Consider the following 26,321-nt stretch of genomic DNA (forward strand, 5'->3'; position numbering starts at 1 on the left):
CTGTAATTTATTGATCTGTCTGTAATTTGATTGGCGTTCGAACTGGCTGGAGAGACTTGGATATAAGTTCTAGCTTTCGCTCGATGGTGCTTATAGTCTTAAACGACTGGCTTTTTATTTTGATCGAATTCAGTGATGGGGAAATGGCTTTGCAAATGGGAGCTTTGAAAAAGGTTATACATTATTATAATAATTTATTACCTTCCTTACCGATATTACGAATATGATGTTATATATGGGCCACGTGGCAACTCTCTCTCCCGGCGCAGGATCTTTCTGGAGGGGGAGTGAGATTGGTGGAGAGAGGGATGGTGGGGATCGGGATCGGGACGAGACACCGCCACCGCCACCACACCACCACCACCACTCCAGTCCAGCAGTGTGTGTGCGGGAGCTTGTAGTGGGAACGTGTTGTCGGGCGCTCCGGCCTCCTTTAGCCCAACATCTGTGGCTGTTCCATCTCGTTCGTCCATACCAGTGTCACGTAGCTGCCTGCCTACCTGCCACAGCAGCAGCGGTGGTACTAGTACTAGTGTGTTGTTCCTTCCGCACGTGGGATTGATCTCGTGCTTTCGATGCCGTAAACGGGGAGGAAATTGTGAGAGCGAAAACTCAGAGGGAGAGAGAGAGAGAGTGAGGGGATAGAGAGAGAGATAGCCGATGTGTTAGTAGTGTTTGGAAGGCAGCGAGTGCGAGAGTGGCTTGCTGGTGGTACTAGTCTAGTGGCTGCCGTCGCAGGCAGAGTTGGGGTGAGAGAGAGAGAGAGTGTGTCTGTGTGTGTGTGTTAGTGCGTTCTTGCTGCCGGTTCTTTGAAAGATACGCCCCAGCAGACCACACCGTCACCAGGTGAACGCTGTTACGACGACAACGCACGTGCTTTGGAAAAGAGAAATTGAGATATAACGTCACATCGTACTACAGGTGCTTTTTTGTCTCTTACGAGTGCAAGTGTCCTGTCCCGTCCTGAGTGTGTGACTGTGTGTGTGTGTGTGTGGTCCCGCCAATGAATTCGTGCACACACGCCTTTTTTTAGGAGGGGGTGGGAATCCTGCTCGATCTCCCCAGGACCGCCGTGCAGTGACCCCAGTGAGCCTAAAAGGACTGCAAACCATCCTACAATAGGAGAAGAAGAACTGAGGAAAGGAATTTACGAACCGCTCTCCGTCTCCCGTGTCTGTTGGTGAATACGAACTCGAAGCCCCTTTTTCTTCTTCAGACACACACCTGTTGGTGGCTCGTTGGACGACCAGCTGATAGACAGCTCTTTATCAACCTGCGCGATTGAAAGGTGAGGCTGCTCTTACTTTCACGGGTTTTGTTGATATTTGTGAGTTATTATGTAAGGATGGAGCTGCAATATTACACGGAATCATTTTGCGCGTCGGATGAGAAGAATCCTGTCTGACAGTAGGGAACACCTTGTCGGTTGCTAACGCGAGTTTGGCGACTGACAAAATCGGGGTTTCTGGAAGATATTGGTGGTTTTGGTCACACCTTGGTATTAAATAACGCTTTACGTCAGTTTTTAGTTCGAAATTTATGTTTTATCGCCACGATGAATTTGACTTTCTTTATCCGCATGCCCTTAAGCGTGGCATTTCCTGTCATTGAAATTCCCACCGGAGACTAGGCGCAATGTGGCAACTCAGCATCCCACCGTAGCCTTGGGTTACCTGGATAGGCCAGAGTGGTTCATCACACTTTCGCTCAACTGTTTTTTTTTTATATTGTTATTTTTTAGGTAAGTTGCGATGCTGGTGTTGGCGGCATTTGATTAAAGTTGTCGTGATAAGTTGTCAGGGGCTGCCTATTCGTTGTTGGATCAGGATAAAGATAACATGGTATGTTTTTTTTTTTTTTTTTTTTTTTCTTTTTTTTTTTTTTTTTTTTTTTTTCATTTTTACATATTTTTTGTCTCAAAGTTCAGCGGTATTCAAGGTTAACCGGGTAAGCCTATTATATATACGTTCGTAAGGTTTTTTTTGGGGGCAAAGATGATTTTCCCCCAGGGATGAGCTCTCTCGCTCTCAGAAGTTTCAATGCAGAGATTTTTTAGGACTGAGATTACCTAATATTGACTAGTCTGAAGTGATTTAGCTCTTATAATTAACGTATGCTTTAGACTAAAGGCGATTATTGTAATAATAATGTTTTAGTGTGTGTGTGTGTGTGTGTGTGTGTGTGAGTGGTTTTAAGGGTAAGGTTTTTATTATGCCCAATGAGGGACCAATACTTATTTCTGACTCACAGTTTATAAGTATCTTGAATAAGTTTGTCATATATTTATTTAGAATATTTGGCCTTTCTAGTTTTTTTAATAACTTTGGCCTCATAGCTTTGTTTATAGTGACGTTCCCTCATTTTTTAAAACTTTGGTCCTCCTAGTTATTTTTTTGGCAACTTGATCCTTATAAGTATTTTTGAATAACTTGGCTCCCCTAGTTTTTTTTTTTATATTTGGCTATGGTAGTTTTCAGAATAACTTTGCACTAGGTTTTTTTATTATAATAACATTGTCCTAGTTTTTTTTTTTCAACAACTTGGCCCGCATAGCATTTCTAAGTATCTTTGCGCTCTCGAGTTTTTTTTTTAATTTATACATTGGATATACTAATTTCCCTAGAATAAACCTTTATAGCCTTCATGCATGGCCTAGTCGTTCCGTGTCAAAGAATGTGTTTAAAGAAACTGTATTTTCTTATGATATGACCTTGTCTGCCGTGCGCTAGTTATTTTCTTTACGTGAGATATATGTGTCATTGGTTTCTTCGTAAATGTGCCTGTAAGTTGCAAACCTTTATTGGCTATTACAGTACTTATGGTATTCCCATTGCAATTGAAGACTGTAAGTAAGAATGCTACACCAGATTGCATAACGTTGAAAGTGTTATGTAAGATATTGAAGAGTTTTAACCACCGCAACCCCCCAACCTCACACCCTCCCCATGCTTGAATTAATAATAATGATAATAATAATAATACGAGAATTTACAAAAAGGAAAAAAATGAGGCTCTAAATAGTAATTATAATAATATAATAATAATTATACGAGAATCTACACAAGTGAAAAAGTGAAGTTCTAAATAATAATAAGAATGATAATAATAGCACTAGCATTTACAAATATTAAAAAGGTAAGGCTCTAAATATTAATAATGATAGTAATTATTGGAAAATTCACAGAAATGAATAAAAAGCCAAATAAACACATCGCATGATCCTCATATTGTCTTAAAAACATAATAATAAGAAGGTAAGGCTCTAAATAATATAATAACGATAGGAAAATTCCCAGAAATCAAAACAAGCCTAATAAACACATCGCATGATCCTCATATTGCCCAAAAAAAAGCCAATAAAGTGGAAAGCAATAATTACATAATTTCCCGTAATGGCTTTTCATATTCAACATCCTCCGTTCCTGCCATTTGGTATTCCCGTCACAGGAGGGGAAAAGAGTAAACGCCTCTCTCTCTCTCTGTGAGGTTCAGTTTCCCTTGCCCTGCCCATTTTTTTTTTTTTTTTTTTGTTTTTTTTTCTGTTGAACCGCAATGCGCCCTACTGTTTGGGTTATACGGGTAAATGTTCTGGATGATGGCTGGTGTGTGTTCATATATATATATCTTATATATAGAAATTATATATATATATATATATATATATATATATATTATATATGTATTAAATTTTATAGTATATTTACATATATGTAATATAATATATTATATTATATTATTAAATAATTATTAATTATTTATATATTTATATTAATGTATATATATTATATTATATGTGTATGCATACAGTATATTTATTTAGTGTATATTTAATATATATATATATATATATATATATATTAATATATATATATATATATATTATATATATGTATGTGTGTGTGTGTGTGTTTGTTTATTCGATAGAGAGAGAGAGAGAGAGAGAGAAATCCTAATAAAGCACTAGTTTGTCTGTGCGGAGAGAGAGAGAGAGAGAGAGAGGTAGGTCCCAGTAAAGCACTAATTTGCCTGTGTGTCTGGAGAGAGAGAGAGAGAGAGAGAGTGTGTCATTAGGCCTAAGCTTAGTTACTCCTCGTTACTCTTACTATAACTCTGCCGTAAGTAGCGTTGTCATATCCTTTGTAGGCTTAGAGAACACATGAGGCTGAATGGAAGGCCTCACGGGTCGTTATATCCGTAGAGGAAGAAGAAGAGAAGGAGAAATCTTTCTGTATTCATCGACTTGTTTCTTTTTTTGACCGTTAACATGTTTATTATTTTGATGTGTGTCTAAAGTTCTACCGCCAGGTCTCTGTGATTAGGGAATGAATAGTCAAGTTATGACATTATTTCACTCATTTGTAAATAGACTTTTCGAGCAGTGACAGAGCGTCGGTCGTATCCCAATTCAATATTTTGTTGGTAAACTTTCGTGAAAGTGACACGCGAGTTATGCCCCCGTTTCAGTTCAGTAGTTTTGTAAGTAAACTTAAAAAAAAATGTGTCCAAGAATTACGAACTCATTCCAGCTCCGTTTTGGCGAAACCTCTTATTTCTTCTTTAAAAAAAGGGGAAAAGGAAAAACCGTTTGATTGATTGCAGTCTCTTCCAGTGGCGCGTTTATTTGAGTAAATAAAAAAATCCCCTTATTATTTCGCTTTAGCGGTTATGCGTAACCATTCCTTGATTTGAAAAAGGTCATAGTTTTCCTTGAGCTGTGATTGCTGCATTCATTTTCTTTCCGTTATTGAGGAATCGTCGCTTTTGCGTTAGTCTTTTTGCAAGGTCTTTCATGGAGGTTCGTTTACCTCAAAATCATTCTTGTGAGCTTCGTTTCCCTCAAGATATTTCGTACAAGGTTATATTGAAACTACATTAAAATCTCTCTGACTAGACTCCCTTAGTCATACAAGGCTCTTCTACTTCAGTGTATTTTGACAAGGATCATTCCTTAAAATTTTCCTTTCGAAATCAAAGAAATATTTTTTTAATCTTTGAACATTCTCAAAACTTTCTCACGAAGCTTCATTTACCTAAAACTCTTTCTTACGAGATTCATTTACCTAAAACTCTTTCTGACAAGGCTTCATTTACCTAATACATTTTCATACGAGGCTTCATTTACCTAAAACTCTTTCTTACGAGGCTTCATTTACCTAATACATTTTCATACGAGGCTTCATTTACCTAAATCTCTTTCTTACGAGGCTTCATTTACCTAAACTCTTTTATTACGAGGCCTCCATTTACCTTAAAACCTATCTCACGTGGCTTTCCATTTACCTAAAAAGCTTCTCCCGAGGCTTCATTTACCTAAAAACATTTCTCACGGAGCTTCATTTGCCTAAAACTTTGACTTAATAGGCTTCATTTACCCGCAACATTTTCTTACGAGGCCTCATTTACCTCAAAATTTTTCTCACGAGGCTTCATTGACCTTAAAACCTTTCTCACGAGGCTTCATTTACCTAAAACCATTTCTCACGATCTTAATTTTCCTTTCCTCTTATCGCAGCCTCGCCAAAAGGCTGCATGCAACCCATCTCTCTGTTATGTTATTCGACGTGGCAACCTCCTCCTCTTCCCCGTAACCCGTTGGTGGCGGGTTGGTTAGTGTTTTCTGAAGTTATAAATTGATTTCACTCCTTGACGATAAATTTTAGGAAGTGCTTTTGTTGGGCTTTCGTGTTATCGGGGTATAGCCTGGTGCTACAGAGTTAGGACGACCTCACCTTACCCTTCTTTCCTCCCCCTTGTTTGCACTTTTCGTTGCCTGCAAATTGACTTTGGTGGGATGTAGGGCGATAGTGGGGCATAGGGAGATTTAGGGGTGGATATTATATATATATATATATATATATATATATATATTATATATATATATATATATATATATTTGTATGCCTTTATACCTTGTACCTTGTATATATACCTTTTTGTGTTTATGCGTGCGTATTAATTTTTTTAGATTTGTGACATAGTAATAAAAATAAAATAAAATAGTTCGTAGCCATGATTATTAGACATTGCAGATAAAAGTAGTCAATACGAAAATGCAATTATGGAAAATCTGAACAGTTGTGCTCAAACTTAACTGCCGTAATAGTAATATTAATGTGTTAATGGTACATGTGTATTCTTATTGGTTTCCGGAGCTTTATTGAATGGTCGTCATATCAAGTAAAATGTAAAAAAAGGTCAAATGAGTGAAATAATAAAAAGGGTGTTTTAATAATGATGATAATAATATTTTCCCAAAGTTTTTATATTCTGGACTCACTGTGTAAGATAATGATTCTCTCTCTCTCTCTCTCTCTCTCTCTCTCTCTCTCTCTCTCTCTCTCTCTCTCTCTCTCTCTCTCTCTCTCTCAAGAATAAAGGATGCTTTCGTTGCTTCTTGGAAGGATTAAGTGTCAAGCAAATTACTGGAATATATTGCTTTCAACATTCATGGTACCATGCGTCTCCTGGAACCAGATATCGTAGTTATATTTTTTCCTGATGTCTACCTACACGTCATTCATTCTGTGTTGAGCCGTTTGTGTGTGTGTGTGGGAAGAACGGAGAGGGAGAGGAGTATAGGAAGGAGAAAGGAGGAGGGGGTTGCCGGATACAAACCTGCGCTTTGCACAGTGAAAGCGAAAAACAGGTGATCTTCCAGGGTGAAACTCTTCAGACATTTTCAGCGTACTTCATACTGAATCACCCCCCCCCCTCTCTCTCTCTCTCTCTCTCTCTGTACGGTGCCCTGCCATGTTCAGTTCAGTGACTCCAACTTACGCCCCGAGATCAGTTACTCTATTGTTGACTTACTTTTGGTTTCTCCTCTCTCTCTCTCTCTCTCTCTCTCTCTCTCTCTCTCTCTCTCTTTCAAATGTGGTTTGATTTAGCCTCTACAGAGATGCTGCGCACTGCTGTTGTTCTTTTGTTTTAAGCAGACTTTTTTTCACTTTTTCTTTTCGAGGTTCAGCAATTTCTCCTTTACTGTTTTCGATCTCAAGTATTTTTGTGAAGCATATTTTTTTTCGTGTGATTAATCTGTTATTTTTGTGTAAACATCACTTTCTCTAATGACGCACTTTCCCTTCTGTAATAAACCATTGTAATATTTCTTTCAAAGCTAGTTTTCTAATGCTGCAGTATATGATAGATCTTACGGAATCAGTTTTTTTGAGTCACTATATCCAAAGCAAGTCATTATCTTTATTATTCAACCATGCGCCTTCATTAATACTCTTCTCGTAAGGCAAAAAAAAAACATTTGTTATTTTATATGCGTAGGTTTGTCTCATGTCATTGGCCCGTCTCCTGGAGCTTGACTCACCCCCACCCCAACTCCCCACTTTTTTTTTTTCAAATCGTTCTTAATGTGACCTATAAATGTCATTTGGTTAATTCAAGGGTACTGATCCTTCTTGCCTTTTTGTTTTCATTTTAAGTAGGTTTTGGGAACTCGATGTTTCTCTGTTGTAGAGTCTGTATTACATCTGATGTTTTTATTTTATTTTTTTAACTGATTTTGGGAAATCTATATTTCTCTATAGGTTAAAGAGTCTGAATTCCTCTCTTTGCTAAACGTCATTGGCAATGCATGTTTGCGTGTACGTAGCCCAACGCCCTCACCTCCCCCGCTAACCCCCCCCCCCGCACTAAAAAAAAAAAAAAAAAACTGATATTGCTTGCAGATGTTAAGGTTACATTCGTACCTGCACCAGTTCTTAAAAAGCCTTCTGTATCTAAGGAACCTTCAGTATTAGTATTCACCTGCTTAGGCTCTCGTATAGGTTTGATAACGGCAGTATAGTACATGTTTGTGTGAGCTGTTTAAAACCGCGGAGGCAACACGGACTGCACTTATATTGTAAGATTTGGTCTTTTCAGATGTTTTCTTGTTTAAGTTGACTTAAAGTGATGTTGAGACTGTAGGTATTTGTGTTTCTGGGAAATGAAAGCGAGCAGATATTTTCTGAGTTAGTTTTTACCCCCCCGCTGAAGCTATATATATATATATATATATATATATATATATATATATATCTATATATATATATATATATATATATATATATATAATATATATTATATATATATATATATTCTTGGGACGCTTGAATTTCAAGTCAGTGGCCCCTTTGGTGGACTTGTTCCATATGCATAGGTTTCCTCTTCTAAATTAATGATGATAATAATAAAAGTAAATTCAATTGATCTTCACTATCTTACATTCACATCTCTCTCTCTCTCTCGTCTCTCCTCATCCATCTGTCTCTCTCTCTCTCATCTCTCTCTCTCTTCTCTCTCTCTCTCTCTCTCTCTCTATATATATATATATATATATATATATATATATATATATATATATAATATGTACACATACATACATATATAGTATATATATATATATATATATATACTATATATATATAATATGTACCATACATATATATATATAGTGTATATATATAAATACATAACAATGTGTAATATATATATATATATATATATATATATATATAATATATATATATATATATACACATATATATCCATATATTAGCACGTATTATGATGATTGAGATTATTTTATACCAAAGTTTAGAGAGAGAGAGAGAGAGAGAGAGCAACCGATCATGACGGTACCTTATTTAACGCACTTAAAAAAAATTACCTACTTACATCCCAGATAACATTTTCCCGTCCACATTTTATCTAGTATCGCTTTGCCCAACAAATCATTAGGGTATACTAATCAATCCGTAACGTCCTCCTTTCATGACAAATTCATCCGTTCGTTCCTTTGTCCCCTTCTCTAAATATTGCTTTCATTAACGGCGTCTTTTTATCTTAATGCACCGAAATGCAAGTTGACATCGCTTTTAGCTACGCATCACAGCGTTGCGCTTAATTGAAATGCGTATAAAGGGGTTGCATTTGCAAGGTAATTTTTTCCCGCCTGATTCTTAATAATAATAATAATAATAATAATACTTAAATACATACATACAGTTTATCTATAAAATGCTACTCAACCTTTCATTCCATCGTCGTTTGAAGCGCGTTCAAATGCAAAATGAGAGAGAGAGAGAGAGAGAGAGAGAGAGAGAGAGAGAGAGAGAGAGAGAGAGAGCATGATCTGATAACTATTACTCAAATGTCCAATCCTTATATTATCCAGTGGGATAGGAGAAGATTTCAAACACAATCCGTTTAGGTGAATTGCTAATAATATAGCTGATTGTAATACTCTGCGACAACGTATACTACCCAACCCATAGATCAGTTTTTCCCTTTAAGGACAACATTACCTTGTCTTTCTTTGATAGACAACAAAGTCTTCTGATATCAGTCAATTTTGAAAGTCATCTGGGCCACGCTTCCTTGTAGGAATTGCCCTTTCTACGTAAAGCCTTGATCTTTTACCTCCTGTGGGCGTGGCAGAGTTTCTACCTTATTTGACAGGAGATCGTATTTGACATATTATAGCCAGCATGAAGCTTGTAAGAGGCATTTGGCGTCTCCGTTGCTATTAGGTTTAGGTTTCATAATGCAGCAGCAGAAATAGGCTACAGTTCTTATGTTACTTCTTTCTTTCTAATGAGCGCCATATTCTCTGGAAGCTGGAATTTCAAGTCAGGGTGGCCCCTTTAGTGGGGAGGGTTCACATCCAGAATAATATAATAATAATAATAATAATAATAGTCTAATAAAAATTCACAATTATATAATAAACTATTTTACATAGTAGTATAGTTTTACTATATAATTTTTGGATTTTTATTACTCCAACTGTTTGTCAGGAAATAGGTGTTTTGGAAAATTTCCCCAGCATCAACAACAACACACAAAAACAACAATTAATAATAATAAATATTTTTCTAGTATATAGTTTTACTATATAATTTTTTGGATTTTTATTCCTCCACTGTTTGTCAGGCAAATTGTAATCAGATCACAACAACAACCAAAAATAACGTATATAATAGTAGTAATAGTAATAATAGCCTACTGTTTAGCTTCATTATGTAAACGTTTATATTTTATTTAACCTCAAATCGAAGGCCAGCTGATTGGATTCCCTTTTGTCATTGGGAACATTCATTGTTTTTCTTTTGTTTATACTTATATAAAGATGTCTATGTCCAGCTTGCTGATCACTGTGTCTTGTTAATAGCAGTGAAATCACATTCAGCAACCATGCATTAACCAGTAACTTTTTATTTATTTATTTATTTGATCGATGCCATTGAAATCACTTTGAACAGCCATGCAAGGACCCTTTTCAGACATATTCAGAAATGCATTCTCTATTACATTTTATTGATTGTCTCCGAGTCTCATATTCCTTCTCTTTTGGTACTCTTTCATTTGGCAAAAACATTCTTGAATAACATGGAAATGGTTCTGTTGTAGAGCCCTGTATTTCCAAGTCTCCATTTGTATAACGGATATTTTTTGTATAGACCTCTGACTTGTTTCTACGTTTACTCAGCTGTGTCTGACTCATATAACATATTCCTTCTCTTTCGATACTCTCTCGTATTTGTTCGAAACGTTCCTGAATGTCATAGAAATGGTTCTTCTGTAAGGGCCTGTTGTACTTCCAACAGTCCCTTTCAAAAGAATAAAAAAAGTCGTTATGCCTTTTATGTGTTTAGTCACATCCATTATTTCAAAACCTTAGGTCATATTTTAATGTCCTCTGAAAGTATCTGTCTTTTTATGACTTTCAGAATCTGTAGAGACTTGTATATTCCAACAGTCTCATTGAAACAATTTTTTATATCTTTATGTGTTGCTTAATGTGGCTGACTTACACGACATGGTCCTTCTCTTTCGATATTGTCGTATTTGTTCAAAACATTCCGGAACAGAGTAGAAATCCCTCTGTTCTAGAGCCTTGTACATCTTACTCTGCACTTTTAGAAATGATCCCAACGTCAGGCGTGTGTGTGTTGTGTGTGTGGTGTTTGCATCTTGTCCTATGCAAGGAGAGCCTTGCATATTTTAATCCCAGGTATTGAACCTCTCCCGACCACCCCCAACCCCCCCATTTTTTTCTCTCTCCCTTTTCCTTGGGATTTTTCTCTCGTTCAATATTCATACTTCCAGCGCGACTCCTGGAACCTCGAATTTCGTCATATTGTTTCTCAGCATGAATCTGTAAAGGGTTAAGTCTTGCATTTTATATTGGTTTAGAAATGAATTAAATACGAGTGGTGTTTGCTATACTCATTCTGTATACACATTAACATAATGTGGTAATTATTCTTGTGTATGTGCGTGTACGTACAGTGGTATTCTTATGTATACTCATGTACCTATGTATATATTCTTGTATATACACGCGTCCATATGTAATTAATACACACAAGCAATATCAATATTAACATAATGTAGTCATTATTCTTGTGTTTACTCTTGTACATACAGTAGTATTCTTATGTATACACATGTACCTATATACTTTATATCCTTGTGTATACACGCGTCCATATGTAATTAATACACATAAGCAATATGAACGTTGCCTCTTCTGCTGCAAAGTTATAAGACTGATGGGCTTTCAGTCTGCGTAAGATAATAGAAACGCGAGAATCAGTCATGAGAAATTCCATATTTTACGAGGGGGAAGAATTGACGTCAGTCCAAATATTCCTTAAGGTGCAGCAAGTGGAATGCAAATGGCGTTCCTACTGCCAAAATCAATAAGGAAGCGGGAGAATTGAAAGAGGAATTACACATGATTGTCCTGGGGAAAAATCGAGGCTGCCATGTTGATCAACCGTAAGTGCTCTCGGTAGAGTATTTTCCCTTAAGCTATCTATCGCCTAATGTGTAAAAGAACAGTACACATGTATCCCCAGCTTAGCAGGCAAAAAAAGAAAAAAGGTTCAACAAAAACACGCAATTCGCGTGTGTTGGACACGACGAGAAACATGTCACACAGTCCCCGGACCGAAGCAGGTCCACATCGCAACGACTTTTTCATTGATGCTTCCAATTTGCGCGCCTTAGGTCCGTCATTTATTCGCGCGAAAATGAGGTTGATGTTCAGGTATTTCTTGTAGACGATCATGCTGGCATATTGTTAGACGGTTATGACGCAGTGGTCTCATTAGCGTGAGCCTGTGTTTAGTGTGAGTGTATATATATATATATATATATATATATATATATATATATATATATATATATATTATATATATGTAGTATGTTTGTATAATATACACATATATATGTGTATATATATGTTTATGTATACAGATTATTCTTTAATCCAACATAGAAATTCCAACAGCTGATTTATTTAATAACAATAATTTATGAAGAAAGAATATATATATATATATATATATATATATATATATATATATATATATATATATATATATATATATATATGGATATGGATATATATGTAGCTATGTATGTGTGGTTTGTATAATGTACACACATTATATATATGTATATACCCATTTTATATATATATATATTCGAGCTTACAATGTCCTTTAATATCTAATTCGCTCTACTGACGTTCCGGATTTTAAAGATCCCGGGATCGCGCCGCCGATTCCAGGGCAAAGGTCTTATTATTCCGAGAAAAAAATTCCCCTTCGGTTAGCATATTATTGAATATATTAATTCCGAGGAGGGTAGAGCGAATTAGATATTTTAAAGGCATTGTAGCGCCCTCGAAGCTATATGTATATGAATCACGGAAAAAGGGATCATGACTTAATATTAAACATATATTTATATATATATATATAATATATATATATGTATATATATGTATATATAGTATTTATATACAGATTATTCTTTAATCTCACATAATAATTCCGACAGCTAATTTTATTTAATAACAATAATTTATGAAGAGGAGAAACAGACAAATATTCTGGAGGATTTTGGTCGCACTTAATTAGAGAGAGAGAGAGAGATTTAGAGAGAGAGAATTTCGGTTACCTAAAAATTCGAGTCAATGACGAAATACATCCGAATGAATTTAACGTAATTTTAAATACCGTGTCTCCCTTTACTGCCAGAACTTGAGTAGCAGAACTTACTTAAGTTCCACGCGCGCAAGTTGTCCCAGGCCAGTTTAAGTAACGAGTTCAAACCGCACAAATTGGCTAACAAGGTTATTTCCCCCTCGGAAAAGTTATACTTTAAAACCCGACAGTGGCCGAATTGAATTGGACAGGGTGGGGTGGGCGTTTAGAGTTAAGTGCCTAGGCTCCTTTTACTTTTTCAAATTTTATTATATAGTTAATGATATATCTTTAGGCAGAGGCCCATTTGGGGGGCTCTCTGATGACCTTACTCATCCCTGTTCTCAATAGAAAATTGGAGTTGAGGCTCATAGAAAACGGGGTTGCTGTCTCCTGTAACGTTTTTGTTTCATTTTGGAAATGTAAATCTCCATTTTTCTATAAATTGTCAAGGCACAAGCACTGGGTCAATCTAGAGGTGTTGGACTGCAAGATTGACGAAAGGAAGTGTTTGGAAGATTTCAGTGTGAATTTTATGCAGTCCTATCTACAGTGACAATTTATATACAGTTTTGCGTGAATGACGTAATTCGCTTCTTAATATTGTTAATCTTTTTAGAATTTTAGAACTTAATGTAAAAGTTGCTTTATAGACAGTTTTAAGAGAGAACGATTACTCTGAACCATTTTGTAGTATCACCAGGTTTGTGGTATTATTTTTTTGATACAGAATCATCAGAAACAAAATCATCGGAGAAGCATATTGGATTTGATTCGTGTAATTTACAGTTAGGACGTCAGTAACAAAGTTAGAGGAACCACAGAATTTTATCTCTCTCTCTCTCTCTCTCTCTCTCTCTCTCTCTCTCTGTGTGTGTGTGTGATTACGTTTTATGTCTGTGAATAGCTGCTGGTAGAGACGAGGGCCTTTGTGTTTACACGGAGCAAACGACAATGCTTCCAGCGTCCTGAGCACCCTGTAGATAAGTAAAGAATTGTGGAGTACGATATTACTTGCTTTCTATTGCACGAATTGGAAGGGGGCCAGGGTGATGGGGGTGTGGGGGGGGGAGAGACCTATAAAATCCTGCGGGGGGAGGGGGCGACCGAGGGCATGGGAGTCTGACACTTTATTAGATTATATTCGCATTAGAGGGAAATTATTGGATCTTGTAGGGCACAGGTGTAGCTCAGAGTCATTTCCCAGAGACCTTTCGGGGACGGGGAAAAATTCCGCCCGAGATGTTAATGGCATTAGGAATTATGATAGACATGGGTTCTACCTGGTCTGTGTGTGAGAGAGAGGGAGAGAGAGAGAGAGATCGTTTAATGTCTAGCTTTGTTAGATTAGCCTTAACATATATCCAAAGTCTTAAGACGGAGAATATACTACACATGTATTTGAAGGGTCGGTGGCCGCGAGTTCGATTCTCGTGCATTCCACTGAGGGGTCAGAGATGTGTATTTCTGGTGATAGAAGTTCACTCTCGACGTGGTTTGGAAGTCACGTATAAAGCCGTTGGTCCCGTTGCTGAATAACCACTGGTTCCAAGCAACGTAAAAACACCATACAAACAAACAAACAAACATATGTATTTAGGTCACGAACTTAGTGTTTTACGAGGTAAGGTCCTAACCTAACCTACCTCATCGCACACTCATAACATAAGTTCGACTACATGTCAGCGACGTATTGGCAGTCTTTTAACCAGTGCTGCGCAAGATCATCCAGCATTGGCCAAAGATTCGTTCTCCACCTTCGGTCGTTGACTTGTTTTCAACCTGTTTGTGACATTTATGCAATAAGTAGCGGACGTGTTTATGACATGGGGAGGGTGGGCCTGTCTGTAAATGTAAAAGTCAGTGATCTTAACAAAAACTGAAAATTCTGGTTATGGTTTAACCAAAAACAGCATTGTATGCAGTAAGTTGCAGACGTGTTTGTGACTTTTTTTTCGCAGGTTTCATTATAGTTTAACCATGAACAAAATAATTATTGCAAGAACATCGCAGTAAGTTGCAATTTTGCTTTCATATCCGTGGTTAGCGAGTTTAAACTGGGTATAATGCAGTGTTTTCGGCCTTTTAATCACGAATATGAATCCGGAATTGCAATGTATTGCAATTTGCTTGCATTACAGTAATATTGCAAGCTATGCAAAATTCGCCGAAAACGCTGCGCGAAAAATCTTCGTTGATATACATCAGGTTGTTTTTGATCGAGCATTTGATGTTTTTATTATTGCCACCGACGACCAAGTAAAACCAAATATTTTGAGCTCTGACAGGAATGTTTAGTAGAGGTGTTTGCAAATTATGAAGCCCTGTGATTACACTAGTCATTTGTTTTTCCACATTTGTAGATTAAGCTAGAAAAGTCTGTCTTTGATTGTTGTGGTTGGCTTTTTATATTATTATTATTATTATTATTATTCAGGAAAATTTCATAATAGCAAGCAATTCTCAACAGTGTAATTGCAAATATATAGTAGTAAATATTATATACAAAAAATAGTGTGGATTTCTTCAATATTATTATTTTTGTTATTATTATTATTATTTTTTTTTTTCTTTTTTTTTTTCCTCTATCACAGTCCTCCAATTTGACTGGGTGGTATTTATAGTGTGGGGGTGGGGTTCCGGGTTGCATCCTGCCTCCTTAGGAGTCCATCACTTTTTCTTACTATGTGTGCCGTTTCTAGGATCACACTCTTCTGCATGAGACCTGGAGCTACTTCACCTCCTAGTTTTTCTAGATTCCTTTTCAGGGATCTTGGGAATCGTGCCTAGTGCTCCTATGATTATGGGTACGATTTCCACTGGCATATCCCATATCCTTCTTATTTCTATTTTCAGATCTTGATACTTATCCATTTTCTCCCTCTCTTTCTCTTCAACTCTGGTGTCCCATGGTATTGCGACATCAATGAGTGATACTTTCTTCTTGACTTTGTCAATCAACGTCACGTCTGGTTCTATTTGCACGTATCACCCTATCCGTTCTCATACCATAGTCCCCCAGAGGATCTTTGCCTGATCGTTTTCTATCACTCCCCTCAGGTTGGTGCTCGTACCACTTATTACTGCAAAGGTAGCTGATGTTTCTTGCAGGCTCCAGTGGAGGGCTTGCCACTGAATCATGCCTCTTTTTGTACTGGTTCTGTGCAAGTGCCGGGCATTCACTTGCTATGTGGTTTATGGTTTCATTTTTCGTATTGCACTTCCTACATATGGGAGAGATGTTATTTCCGTCTATCGTACTTTGAACATATCTGGTTCTTAGGGCCTGATCTTGTGCCCGCTGTTATCATTCCTTCAGTTTCCTTCTTTAGCTCTCCCCTCTGTAGCCATTGCCAATTGTCATCGCTGGCTAGTTCTTTAGTCTGTCTCATGTATTGTCCGTGCATTGGTTTGTTGTGCCAGTCCTCTCTCTGTCTTTCTGTCTTTCTCCTGTCCTTATATTTTCTGGGTCTTCGTCTACTTTTATTAGTCCTTCATCCCATATTATTATTATTATTATTATTATTATTATTATTATTATTATTATTATTATTAAATAGTCTGTTACCTACCAAATGATTTGTAAATAATTTAAAAAGTACCACTTTCTCTGCCACATATTGTATATGGTCCTGAGCTGAAATAAGACATTATTATTTTTTTTTTCTTCTCAAAATGGTTGCTGCTTCAGCACTATTAATCTTGTAGGGTCTTCTCTAATTTTCTGATGACAGCTTTCTCTCGGTTGCTTAGACTGGCGAGTAACGCACCAAAGTGCATGGTAAAATGACTTAACCGAATTTTACCATGCCCTTTGGTGCGTTGCTCGCCAGTCTAAGCAACAGAGAGAAAGCTGTCATTAGAAAAATAGAGAAGACTCTACAAGATTAATAGTGCTGAAGCCGCAACCATTTTTAACAAAACTTGCCTACGAGAGGGTCTCCTTCCGAAATTATTATTATTATTATTATTATTATTATTATTATTATTACACAAGCAGTCGTATGCTGCAACTCATAACGCTAATCTCACTTCCTCTCTTTGCAGGTAAGATTAAAATTGACACTTCTGGAAACTGAAAGGTTCCGCCTTCGACAAAGACTGGCCGTAGGGATTTTATTTAAAGTGAGTACTAGAACCAGTCAACGTAACAGTAGCTTACACGAGCAATCATGGCTTCCTTGAGTCACGGTTTCCAGTTTCTTATTTATGACTTCTAATGTTTTCGAAGTCTGAAATCAATCGACTGTGTTTGCCCCGTTTCGTCGTTCGTGAGGATAGTAATACTATATTGATTTTGGTGTTATTTGAATTTTATGCTCGCTAGTACCGGAGTTATAGGATCTGTGGGTGCAAGTGGTATCAATATTGAGGTTTTAAGTTGGAATGTTGTTGTCTGTGAATGCATTGCTATGTCGTATTTGCTGTAGGGTAGTGGAGGGGTGAAATTGTCATTGTTGTGTATGTGTGTTTGTGTATGTGTAGTATCAAAGGAAAAGGGTTGGATTTCTCTAGTGATTGTGTGTGTGTGTGTGTGTGTGTGTTTGACAGTAAGGGAAAGGGACCTGATTTCTCCATGTAAAGAACTGTGACATTATTATTATTATTATTTTTATTGCTGTAGTTCTCTTAATTCCTCCTAAGAAAAGGGCCTCCCCCAGAAAGAAGCTGCAATGTACGAGGTTTTATGATTCGAAAATGGGTCCTTAGGGAGTCATTAGATTCCTCAGCCGCCCTTTCCCCCTCCCTTTCATCTATTCTCCGCCCCTTAATTCTAAACCTTAACCCCCTCTTCTTTACTGTTATTCCCATTCTAGTTCCCTCTCCTTTACTTCCCCTCCCCCCCCCTCCCCTAACTGTAACCTTACCCCTCTCCCTCGTCATTTCGAGACTCCTATTCCCCATTCCTTTCTGGTACCTTAGTATGTCCTTCCCCTCTCCTTATCTCCCCTCCTCCTCCTCCTTCCCTCCCCTATCCCCACATAAGCAATTCCAGGCACACCCCCTCTCCTCTCCCCCCTCCCTTTCTCCCACCCTCCCTTTCCTTTTAGTTGAAGACCCAGTAACAGGACCATTGGGAATATTTTCTCGTAATGTGCCTCCCACCCCCCAACATTTCTTCCTTTTGAACTTTTGAGAGAGGCGTTTTATTTTCAACTCGGTGCGTTTAAGTTTGGAAATGTTCTCTCTCTCTCTCTCTCTCTCTCTCTCTCTCTCTCTCTCTCTCTCTCTCTCTCTCAGCAGGCGGTGTTTATTGTTCTAAGGAACAGGAAATTATTTTCGTAAGTGTCACATACATGTGACATGTTGTACAAAGTTATTTATCTAGGGATTAAATTTGTAATTTATAGAAAATGATTATTTTATGTTATGTTGAAAAGAAAAAGAATTGCTTTCGATTTGTGTGAGGGTTATAACATCATAATTTATCTCGCGAATAAATTTGTAATTTATAGAAAATGATTATTTTATGTTATGTTAGAAAAAAAAGAATTGCTTTCGACTTGTGTGAGGGTTATAAGATCATAATTTATCTAGTGATTAAATTTGTAATTTATAGAAAATGATTATTTTATGTTATGTTAAAAAGAAAAATAATTGCTTTCGACTAGTGTAAGGGTTATAAATCGTACTTTATCTAGTGATTAAATTTGTTATTTATAGAAAAGTGATTATTTTATGTTATGTCAAAAAGAAAAAAATTTCCTCTCTCTCTCTCTCTCTCAAAATCTCTCCCTCTCTCGTCTCTCTCTCGGTCGTCTCTCTCTCTCTCTTCTCTCTCTCTCTCTCTCTCTCTCTCTCTCTCATTTTTAAAGGATATTTTTCTTAATAATAATAATACTAATAATAATATATAATAATAATAATACACTAGTAATAATATATTCACAATAATAATAATAATAATAATGTGTGTAATTTTAAAACAACTTTCTTTCATTTTCATTCTTTTGTTCGTATGAGTTAGCCAGTTTATCATGTAAATTAATCCTCTTGAAAAAAAATGTATGTACACATATTCTCTAACATTAGCATTGAGGTACAAAACAGAGCGTACAACTCTGATGCTTTTCTTTTAGTGCCCCGTGGCAAATGCCGTGATAATGTTAATTAGATCGTATTTTCGCTAATGGTTGGTATTTTTAGATATTAAGCTTTATTAAACTTCATTGCCTGGATACTGGAGTTTTTAACTGTTAGAAAATGATTCTTGTTTGCAATTTCTTATGTGCAGTCAGTCGTATTTGTAGCTCTTAAACTGTCGGTTACCGTTTGTCAGTATTTTTTATTTGTCTCTATAATACAAGATAAAAGACGGAAAATAATTTATTTGTGAAAATTACCTTTTTTTCGGATTCTGTAACCTTTTTTCGTGACGCCAAATGTAGCTATAAAACAATCAACCAATCTTGTTTGAAGAGCAGTTAATGAAGTTGTTGAAGCAATTCATTTGTGAAATTGTCCTTTTTTTTTTTTTTTTTTTTTTTTTTTTTTTTTTTGGTTGAAAAATAATTATTTGTGAACATTGCCTTTTTTCTGCTTCTATAACGTTTGTTTACGTAACGCCATGTCGCCATAAACCAGTCAGTCAATCTCGTGTGAAGGTTTAGTTATTTTATTTTATTTTTTTTTTTTTTTTCGCGCGCGTCAATGACTTTCGCTCATCTTTGAAGTGCAGTTATGTCAGTGTTGGCCACTGGTAAAAAGTAGATCTCCTTTTGGTAACGCCATGTCGATATATACCTATCATTCAATCTTCAATGAAGTGCAGTTATTGACTGCACGTATACCTGTCACTTGTAGACAGTTTTTCTTGGTGTCACTGATTTTTTTGTTTTGTAACGAAACGTCACTTTGAACCTGTCAATCAATCTTACTTTCAGTTTTTCTTGGTGTCACTGATTTTTTTGTTTTTGTAACGAAACGTCACTTTGAACCTATCAATCAATCTTACTTTTGACACTCAATCTTCTTTGAACAGCAGGTACTGATTGTGTGGTCACTTTTAGAAATACAGGCGAATACAGATTACAGATACAGGAGGAGCAGGAGAAAGTTCCTTCTGTAATAATATTTAAATGACCGAGACTGTGATGTGAGCTACGTGAAACGGGGAGACGTGGGACAGGTTTCTGGGTGCGGAGCCCAGACGTTGAACTCACTCTCTCTCTCTCTCTCTCTCTCTCTCTCTCTCTCTCTCTCTCATATGGCTGGAAAGTGCATCTCCCTCCATTCGTTCCCACTCCCTTCTCTCTCTCTCTCTCTCTCTCTCTCTCTCTCTCTCTCTCTCTCCTCTCTCTTTTTCTCTTTCCCTCCCTCCATTCGTCCCCACTCCCCTCTCTCTCTCTCTCTCTCTCTCTCTCTCTCTCTCTCTCTCTCTCACAACCATACATTTACTGAGGGCAAAAGTGGATACCGTATTTCAAACATATTACATTTCTCTCTCTCTCTCCTCTCTTCCTCCTCTCTCTCCCTTCCCTCCTCTCCCTCCCTCGTCCTCTACTCTCTCTCTCTCTCTCTCTCTCTCAGAGGTGTCAGCTTCTAAGAAAAGCCAGTATATCAGTGCTGAGAATTTAAGGTCTTATTAGGCCTTATTGCCACACGTATTTCGTCAGTAAACATAAAATTGTCGGGACTGTATAATTTGCGTAATGTGTAAAAGTCTGGAATGTTACTAAAGGAGGAAAAATGTATTCAGGCCTCATCTACGGCAGATTACACAGAATTTACTCCATTGTTAGCTGTTGTCCTTGACCCAGGATCAATTTTCCTGGCTGCTCTCTCTCTCTCTCTCTCTCTCTCTCTCTCTCTCTCTCTCTCTCTCTCTCTCTCTCTCTCTCTCTCTCTCGGAGATTCGGAGATTTTTGTTTCTAAAATTTTTTTAAGTATGAATGTTTCTCTGTGTGTGTGTGTGAGTGTGTGTGTGTTGTCACGGAATCTTGGTCTATTACGAGGCCTGTTTTTTTATATTTTTTTTTTATATTTTCATGGCCTTATAATCTTCATCACGTTATATGATTGCAGTCATGTACATGATTTATAAGGTTTATGATTTGAAAGCCAGTTTATTTACCGTCCATATTTTACAAACAATGAATACTGGAAAGACTGATGCCCTATTTAACCTCAATATATGAGGAATGAAGGCTTTTGTTTAGTCTGGATTTTGCATACGCCAATATTCTCGTCATAAATCGCTTTCTTTGATAAACAGTCGATAGGCTTAACAATGCATGTGGATGTCACTGCATACACCGGTGTTGCTACTTTGAATAAATTGCTTTCTTTGATGAACAAGTCACGAGGCTTATTTCTTATAAATTGCTTTATTTGAAAAACATGTCACAAGGCTTAGTTCTTATAAACTGCTGTCTTTGATAAACAGTTCAAAAGGCTTAACATTTGCAAATGGATATATATCACTGCATACGTCCAGATTTCTTGATTTTCATAAAATGCTTTCTTTTTCTAAACAAATAAAAAAATTTATATATGCCTGTGGTTATGTCAAAATTCTTGCATATATATATATATATATATATATATATATATATATATATATATATATATATATATATAATATGTATATTAAAGGCTCAACCGCACCTGTGGATAGATACGATAGGACTTCATATATATATGTATATATATATATATATATATATATATATATATATATATATATATATATGGGGATACAATCCACAATGAAGTAAAATCCTCTTGTCGTTTAAAATATATATATATATCTTGTACAGGATTAAAGCTTTCGACCATCAAACTGTGGTCTTGTTCCTAAAGTGAACAAGACCACAGTTGATGGTCGAAAGCTTTAATCCTGTACAAGATATATATATTTTAAACTACAAGAGGATTTACTTCATTGTGGATTGTATCCCCATTTACTTAGAGGTACGACATAGTACCTGGCTTCTGCATATATATATATATATATATATATATATATATATATATATATATATATATATATATATATATATATACATATACATATATATATATATTATATGAATATTAACCGGCTCAACCGTACCTTAGGATATATACAATAGAACTTCCAGTATTACCTCATATTTAAGCTGGGCCTTTTGAAACCAGACTAAGCTGGTGATTCCTGAAATCTTTTCAGAAGAGAATACACAGACATCATAACGTTGTCTTTCATTGTTATCATTATACGTATTATTTAGTATTATTGGACTGCTGAGCTCATGATTAGCCCTTGTTAACGAGAGAATTATACTACGGTCTGTCATAAGCCAGCTGTGTACATTCTAGTGAATTTCGACAGAAATATATTAATATATATTTCGCTGAAAGAAGTGAGAATTATTATTATTATTAGTATTATTATTATTATTATTATTATTGTTATTATATTATTATTATTACAAATATCCTCCATTCGCGTTATTTAAACCACAAACATCTCCTCCATAGATGACCTTAATCGCTGCGACGACGGGTTAAAAAAAAAAAAGACAGTTCAATCATTCTGTAGTATAGAATCCTCCCCCCCCCCCCTTCTCTCTCTCTCTCCCCCCGACGTTCAGACATCTTGATTCATTTCTTCAAGCTCATGAGAGGTCAACTCTACACGTTACGTAAAACTAAGAAAATCTCTCTCTCTCTCTCTCTCTCTCTCTCTCTCTCTCTCTCTCTCTCTGTGTGTGTGTGTGTGTGTGTTTTCCAAGTTCTTAGATTGTTGATATATTTCTATTGTTATTTACTTTTGTTCCTCATAAATATTCTTTTATTTTGAATAATAATAACAATGTAATAATAATGATAATAATAATAAAATAATAATAATAATAATAATAATAATAATAATGATAATAGTAATAATAATAATAATATTAAGGAGGCAGATGCTACCCGGAGCCCCATGCTATAAAAACCACCCGGTCGAGTAGGATGACTGAGATAGAAAAAAATTATTATTATTATTATTATGTGTTGAAAATAAAAAAAAAAATGCCTGTCCATATGTGTTAAGTATTTAACTGATATACAGTTTGCGAAATTTCCATAAACATACTCACAGGTGTCGCTAAGCTAGCTTGGTTCGTTGTGTGTGTGTATCTGCATGTTTGTGTGCGTGTGTGTGTTGTGCGTGCGTCATGGTAACAACAATACTGGTGGGTGTGGACGTGGCCATCTTCCAGGACTGTGACCTACTGTTTCGAGTTCCTTTCAACCTTCGTTTTTCGTCCAGTTTTTAGTTAATTGTCGTCTTGTTGTGTTGACATAACTGATTTTGAAAACAGGACTGATGTGGCTAAAATGACCAAGATGTTGTGACCTCTCTCTCTCTCTCTCTCTCTCTCTCTCTCTCTCTCTCTCTCTCTCTCTGTTGGAAAGTTGATATGTTTTGATATTGTATTTTTTTCCTTTAAATACTTTTGCGACTGATGTGACCTCAAGTACCAAGATGATTGTAACCCACCTCTCTCTCTCTCTCTCTCTCTCTTCTCTCTCTCTCTCTCTCTCTCTCTCTCTCATATGGCGGGCAAGTGCATCTCCCAAGCGCACAAAGATTAGGTCAGGCGACCTACTGACATGAATGGTAGAGAGTTGGCCTCGGGGAAAAGACGAGTCAATGCTCTTTGCGCGTGTTTGTGCGCGCGTGCGTGTGTTTGTGTGTGTGTGTGGGGGGGGGGGGGGGGGGGGGGGGTGGGGGGGGGTGGGGGGGGGGGGGGGGGGGGGGGGGGGGGGGGGGGGGGGGGGGGGGGGAGTGGGGGGGGGGGGGGGGGGGGGGGGGGGGGGGGGGGGGGGGGGGGGATGTGTAGGTAGTGTGTTGCCCTCCCTATGCAACTAACGGGACCCACTGGGGCGTGTTGCAGTTAACCGACATATTTGTGAAGCTTTTATCCCCATTCCTCTCTCTCTCTCTCTCTCTCTCTCTCTCGTACCTCCTCTCTCTATCTCTCTCTCTCTCTCTCTTCTCTCTCCGTCGTTTACCGTCCTTCCCTCTACATATCTTTTCGCTTTGTTTGTCCTTAAAGGAACCTCTCCAGCTTTGTTCCCGTGCGTTGGGCTGTACTTATTTCAAAGGCTAACACCACATTCCTTTTGAATTTGTGAGGACACGAGGCCAAAGGCATTCTGTGGTTTGTGTGTGTCTCGTTTGTTTCAAAAGCTTTGTTTGTGGTATGGCAAAGGTTCTTAGTTTGCGGTCACAGCCTCTGTATTTGTGTAGGCTGTTTTTCAACTTGGTTACGTCCTAGTTTGATAATAATAATAATAATAATAAGAATAATGTCGCAATACCATGGGACACCAGAGTTGAAGAGAAAGAGAGGGAAAAATGATAAGTATCAAGATCTGAAAATAGAACTAAGAAGATATGGGAGATGCCAGTGGAAATCGTACCTATAATCATAGTAACACTAGGCACGATCCCCAGATCTCTGGAAAGGATCTAGGAAAAAACTAGAGGCTGAAGTAGCTCCAGGACTCATGCAGAAGAGTGTAATCCTGAACGAACGGCGCACATAGTAAGAAAAGTGATGGGACTCCTAAGGAGATAGGATGCAACCCGGAACCCCACACTATAAAATACCACCCAGTTGAATTGGAGGACTGTGATAGAGCAAAAAAAAAAAAAAAAATAATAATAACAATAATATACGGAAATAAACATTATATAGGTACAGTAGTTATAATGATAAACGGATACGCCTATATATATTGTTGATAATAATAATAATAATAATATAATAACATAATGATAATAAATAATAATCAGTGTACTCTGAGAACTGTTATTTTTTTTTTTTCAAGAGTAGAGTTTTGCTTTTCATATATTTAGCTCTCTCTCTCTCTCTCTCTCTCTCTCTCTCTCTCTCTCTCTCTCTCTCTCTCTCTCTCTCTCTCATCTACCTGGTGTTTTATTTGGCCTTACCCACACCGTCGATGCAGATAACTCATTAAAAACTTGAAAGGCGCATATCGTCACTCGGCCAAAAAAGGGTCTTATTATTTATATATATATATATATATATATATATATATATATATATATATATATATAGTATATATATATATACGTATATATATATATCGTATATATATATATATATATATATATATTATATATATTTATTTATTTATTTATTTATTTTGCATAACTTGGCCTTCTCCTGATTTTAAACTGATTCAAATTTTCAATGCAATTTTCTTCATAATTCTTTTCTCTTTCGAATCTAACTAATAATAATAATAATAATAATAATAATAATAATAATAATAATAATAATAATAACAAGCAATTATTTTTCAGCTAAAGCCCTCGCGCAGATACAAATTTCTGACCAGATTTCCTTAACTAATTCGTGGAGTGTAACTTGAACTTAGCACCCTCGCCTTCTGCTAGCTTCCTTCCCTCCCTGAGGGCAGAGTCTTTCCTGACCCTGATCTTCCTTAAGGGCTGAGACGTCTCTCGTCTATATCCCATAGAGAATGAATGTGGGTGGGCCCGCTCTCCCCATATGCGCCTCAGTGGCGTGGTTGTATGGTCTTAGCTTGCCATCTCGGGTGGTGGCCGCGAGTTCGGTTCTCGGGGATTCCATTGAGGGGTCAGGAAGTCACTAAAAAAAGTTAAAAAAGCCGTTGGTCCCGTTGCTGAATACCCATACTGGTTCCATGCAACGTAAAAACACCATACAAACAAACAAAGCCGCTCTCTCCATACAAAGCATCCGTTACGGTCCTCCGCTCCTTCCAGCTGTTTCCTTTATTCCCTCATTGCTACCGTGATGTCATTCTCCTTGCATTTGAAATACGTTTGAGATCTTTATATCTTTTTATTAGTTATTCCTTTTTTTTATACGCAAAAAAATCTGTATCTGCACTGTGGGCTTTAGCTGAAAAATAATGGCTTTTTATTATTATTATTATTATTATTATTATTATTATTATTATTATTATTATTATTATCATAATCTTTTTCTTAATTTTTCCTTTTTTTATATGTAAAAAAATCTCTATCTGCACATTGGGCTCAGCTGAAAAATAATGGCTTGTTGTTGTTGTTGTTGTTATTATTATTATTATTATTTATTATTTTTATTAATATTATTATTATTATTATTATTATATTATTATTATTATTATTATTATTATTATTATTATTAGCAGCAGCAGCAGCAGGTTAAAAGATAGATTTTAATAAGAATTTTGAGTAAGTTTAAAATGATCTCAAAATGATGTAGCCATACAATTTAAGAGGACATTATTATTATTATTATTATTATTATTATTATTTTTTTTTTTTTTTTGCCCTATCACAGTCCTCCAATT

At 36.5% G+C, this 26,321-nt stretch overlaps 1 protein-coding gene across 1 annotated transcript in view; it reads left to right on the forward strand.

Annotated features, from left to right (window-relative positions):
- Nucleotides 1–360: 360 nt before the first annotated feature.
- LOC135206037 (polypeptide N-acetylgalactosaminyltransferase 5-like) overlaps nt 361–26,321 on the forward strand; it is a gene marked incomplete in the record, with an annotated part of 590,860 nt that continues 564,899 nt past the window's right edge. Inside the window, 1 exon segment of the mRNA XM_064237212.1 lies at nt 361–1,288.

This window comes from Macrobrachium nipponense, chromosome 29 (genome assembly GCF_015104395.2).
Source record: "Macrobrachium nipponense isolate FS-2020 chromosome 29, ASM1510439v2, whole genome shotgun sequence".
Classification (NCBI taxonomy): Eukaryota; Metazoa; Arthropoda; class Malacostraca; order Decapoda; family Palaemonidae; genus Macrobrachium; species Macrobrachium nipponense.